Source organism: Myotis davidii, unplaced genomic scaffold (genome assembly GCF_000327345.1).
Source record: "Myotis davidii unplaced genomic scaffold, ASM32734v1 scaffold1377, whole genome shotgun sequence".
Lineage (NCBI taxonomy): Eukaryota > Metazoa > Chordata > Mammalia > Chiroptera > Vespertilionidae > Myotis > Myotis davidii.
Window position 1 is genome coordinate 320,537 of NW_006288854.1, and position 4,997 is coordinate 325,533.

Consider the following 4,997-nt stretch of genomic DNA (forward strand, 5'->3'; position numbering starts at 1 on the left):
TTTGGCTCTCAAAAGAAATTTTAATCGTTGTGCTGTTGATACTGTTGATATTTGGCTCTGTTGACTAATGAGTTTGCTGACCACTGGCTAGAGCTACAAATTTAGGGGGTGGGGGTGAATCCAGAACTAACTGCCAAGAGCTTCCAACACTAAACCTAGTATGTTTTCTTTTAATATATTTTAATTTATTAATTTTTTTTAACCCTCACCTGATGATATTTTTTCATTGATTTTTAGAGAGTGGAAGAGAGAGGGAAAGACAGAAATATCGATGTGAGAGAAACGCAACGATTGGTTGCTTCCTGCACATGCCCAACCAAGGCCCAGGCCAGGGAGGAGCCTACAACCAAGGTAGGTGCCCTTGACTGGAATTGAACCCGGGACCCTTTGGTCCACAGGCCAATGCTGTATCCACTGAGCCAAATCCGCTAGGGCTGTTTTTATTTTTTATTGCTTTCATAGAGGGAGAGAGAGAGAAATATCAATGATAGAATCATTGATTAGCTGCCTCCTGCATGCTCCCTACTGGGAATAGAGCCTGCAACCTGGGCACATGCCCTGACTGGGAATAGAATCATTGATTAGCTGCCTCCTGCATGCTCCCTACTGGGAATAGAGCCTGCAACCTGGGCACATGCCCTGACTGGGAATCGAACCGTGACCTCCTGGTTCATAGGTCGATGCTCAACCACTGAGCCACACCTGGCCAGGCTAAATCTAGTATGTTTTCTACCACTAGCAAAGCTCTCCAAGAGTTACATATCTTTACATTAAATTGTTCCCCCTTTGGTTTCTTTTACTTTTGTCATCAGTTTTGTGTTTGTGAGCAAACATTGTAGAAGATATGTTACTTGTAGGGACAGTCATTTACTCCTGTGACAATGAACAGGGTGAAGTGGTTCTCAAGTGTTTTGTAGAAAGACCTTGAGAGAGAATTGAATAGGGCCTCTTGGGTGTTATAATGAATCCTCTCTGGGTTTTTATTTGCCCTCTGCTTTTCTCCCCAGGAAGCTGCAGGCTTACAAACACTGCCTCATTATCCAGTCACTACCCTCTGGAGAGGGAGACTGAGACTTCAGGTTAGGGTTCTGAAACAGCAGTCCTTCCATCCAGCCAATGGCTTTTCTTCCAGCTTTCTTTCTCCATGGCTTCCCACCTTTGAGATCTGATCAACATCCCTGCTAGTAGAAGATTTTGTCCATTCTTGCTATTTCAGAGGAATTTTGGTTCTTCAGTGTTGGTAAAGCTCTTGCATTTTCAGGGAAAAATTCTCTGGTTACTTATAAAATTAGAACTGCTTGGTTGTTTTGATTAAAAAGTTGATTTTTATGAGGAGATAAAGGTACAATTTTTCTTTGGGCCACTGAGAATGTGCTTGCTTTGTTATTCATTCAATCAGTGGTTGTTTTATTAAGAGCAGTAGAGAATAATATAGACCAGATAGATAGCTCACTACTTATGTGAGACTAAGTCACTTAACTCCTGATCCTCAGATTTCCTAATCTTTAAAATAGAAATAAAACCTACCTTTTAGATTGTCCTGAGGATTAGATGAGATGACCATGTAAGAGGATGGACTCGGGACAGACCCAATTTGGCTCAAATTTTGTGACTTTAGGCAAGTTATTTAATCTTTTTAATTCTCAGGGTTTTTTTCTGTTAAATAGCAATACTCATAGTGTTTGAATTATTGTATCATTGGGTTATTGTGAGGATGAAATAAAATAAAGCACAGAAGTGTTCAGCATAGTGCCTGGTAAATACTAAGTGCTCATTAAATGTAGGCTATTAATTACAACAATAACAGCAACAACAATAATGATAGACTTTATTATGCTAGGACATCAAGTGGCAGAGGAAAGGCTTCAAGGCATTGCATAAGGCAATGAATTCAAAAGAGGGTTTTTCCTGCTCTTTCCAGAAGAGGTCCTCAAGTGACTGAAAGCTCTCTGATTGGGCCCTAGCCTACAGCTTCCTGCAGCAAAAAGCTTCCCTCCAGGCTAGTAAGCTGCGTAGTAGGTTCAGAAGGACAGTATGAAGACCAGTTTGGCAGGAAGGTTTTGCTCAGGGCATAAATGACTCTAAGAAGGTAAAACTGAGGCTAAGTCATGGAGGGCTTGAATGCCAGGCAAATTATTTGTATTAGAATCACCTCATTCCTAGGCCATCTCAAGGGAATTGCTCTTAGTCTTTCATTTAAAATTTTAAAAATGGTGGTATATATCAAAAACTATAACACAGCCCTGACTGGTTTGGCTCAGTCGAGAGAGCCTGTGGACTGAAGGGTCCCAGGTTCGATTCCGGTTAAGGGCATGTACCTTGGTTGCGGGCACATCCCCAGTAGGGGGTGTGCAGGAGGCAGCTGATCGATGTTTCTCTGTCATCGATGTTTCTAACTCTCTATCCCTCTCCCTTCCTCTCTGTAAAAAAAAGTCAATAAAATATATTTAAAAACAAACAAACAAAAAAAACTATAACACATTTTAAACACGAATAATAAACACCCGTGCACCTATGGCCCAGCTCAGGAGAAGTAATATTCCACACCCTTTGAAACACCCTGTGCACCACACACCCATCACCAACCCCTTCCAAACTCTATCTGAACACTATTTGGAATTTTTAGTCATTCATCATTTTCCTTTCCTTCCTTCCTCCCTACCCTTCTTTGCTCTTTCTCTCCCTCTCCCTCTCCTTCTCTTCTTTTTCATCCCCCTTTCTTCCCACCTCCACTTTAAAAAAAAATGATTTTACCACTCCTATCCCAGTCTTCCAGTCTTGGGAGACAGTGAGGAGGATGTGGAATCAGGCAGGAGCCTGGCTGGGCTGGGAAGAGGAGGGGTGGGGAAGTTCTTTGCTTCTGCCACAGGAGGGGAGTGATTGACTGCACTGTGGTAGGGGAGGAAGAGGCACATTCTTAGTGGCTCAAACCCTTACTAGCTGTGTGACCTTAGGCCAGGCTCCTTGAGTTCTGAAGAGAAGGCCCAGAAACGTGGCAATTGTGGTGGAGCGGTTCCAGAGGAGAGGTCAGCCCCTCTGAGGCTGCACAGCTAGAAGTTGCTGCCTTGTGTTTAGAGCCAAAGAAGAGTAGAGGGAAAGACCTCTTGTATTCTTTTGAGACACAGTATCAATTCTTTTATGTGCTGGGGAGCTGCAGGGCTAACCCTATGCCAGATGAGGCCAGGAAGAGTTTAGCAGGTCTGCCTCTTTGTTTTCACGTAATACAGTTTCTGAAATGTTGATTGTGCCAGTCATTACATTATATTTACTACTTTGTTTTTCTTTTTTTAAAAATATATTTTATTGATTTTTTACAGAGAGGAAGGGAGAGAGATAGAGAGTCAGAAACATCGATGAGAGAGAAACATCGACCAGCCGCCTCCTGCACATCCCCCACTGGGGACGTGCCCGCAACCCAGGCACATGCCCCCGACCGGAATCGAACCCGGGACCTTTCAGTCCTCAGGCCGACACTCTATCCACTGAGCCAAACCGGTTTCGGCTACTACTTTGTTTTTCTGTAAAACTTTGGTTTTGCTTTTCTGTAAAAGCTTTTGCCTTTGCTTTGCTTTTGTGGTGCTTCTTTGAATAATAACTTTCCTTTCCCCAATAGCGACTGCAAGAGATACTGTGGGAGTGAGCTACAGGGTCTGGGAGAGGAAACAGGGCATGTGAGGTCTCTGCAGCAGCGGGCCTTGTTCTGACCCCCTCCATAGGACCTCCACTGTTCACCAGCCATTCTCTGGTGGAAACCTGCCATCAAATGTAGTTTAGTGTCAGGGCTGGCCAGCAGCCCCTGAACGATGGATGGACAGATTACTCTGACAGTTTCACTGTGAAGGAGACGGCGAAGGGATAGCCCGGCTGAAGGAGCGAGGCAGCCTTGATTGCCTGCTTTGTTAGGCTTTTTAAAAAAAATATATATTTTTATTGATTTCAGAGAGTAAGGGAGAGGGAGAGAGAGATGAGAACGAATCATTGATTGATTGCCTCCTGCACGCCCCCTACTGGGGATGGAGCCCGCAACCCGGGCATGTGCCCCTGACCGGAATTGAACCCGGGACCCTTCAGTCCACAGGCCAACACTCTATCCACTGAGCCAAACCGGCTAGAGCTTGTTAGGCTTTTATTGGAATTTTTATCTTTAAAGATACAATCAATAGGGGAGTAACCTTGGGAGGACACATGTGTTTACATTGTCCTCTGGGCAAGGGCATCCAGGAATTAGGAATAAGGATTCCAGTAAACACCCGGGGGTCTGCATATACACAGACTTGTTTGGAAAGGTCAAGGAATAATTAGGGGCACCACCTTTGACACTCCCCTCAGTCTCCCCTAAGTAAACAGGACAGGTGGCCTTCCACACACTTCCCTTTTATCAGAATGTCCTTCTTACAAACTTTCCAACCAAGTCTTGTGTGCTCCCCAGAAGTTTAGTAGAGGATTCAAGGAGCCCTAGTGTGCTAGGTACTATGGGGGGTCATAGAGAGAGAGATGGAACTACTTATGCCCTTGTGGAATTTTTTTTTTTTCCCAATTTCCAAGGTACTTTATTGTTAAAACGGGTCACAACACTAAGCCTCGGGTTGGTTCTGCCAACACACAAGCTACAAATGCTTGCCTGGCAGCTGAGGGGCGCTCTGCGGTAGCATGTTTGAGAATTGAATAAAAATCCATATAAAACAAATATTCAAATAGTTTCCATAGGAACACGTAAGTGTGACCCCGTCGCCTAGGCCTTCCACCTTGTTCCATCTGTGCCACCCCCACTTACAAAGACATTCCACACTAGCAACATAGGTGGATTTTTAAATCAAGAAATTGACCTCAGACCAGAATGGGCACAGCAGAACAGGGACAGGGGACACACGGAAATTGTGACCTAGGAGGGTGCTCTGCTCAAGTAGTGATGCGGCTGAAAAGAAATATCATGTTAACCACTCCCCGTCCCCTGGGCCCTCTGTTTAGCCAAGTGAATAAGTACAGGGCTGTGTGAG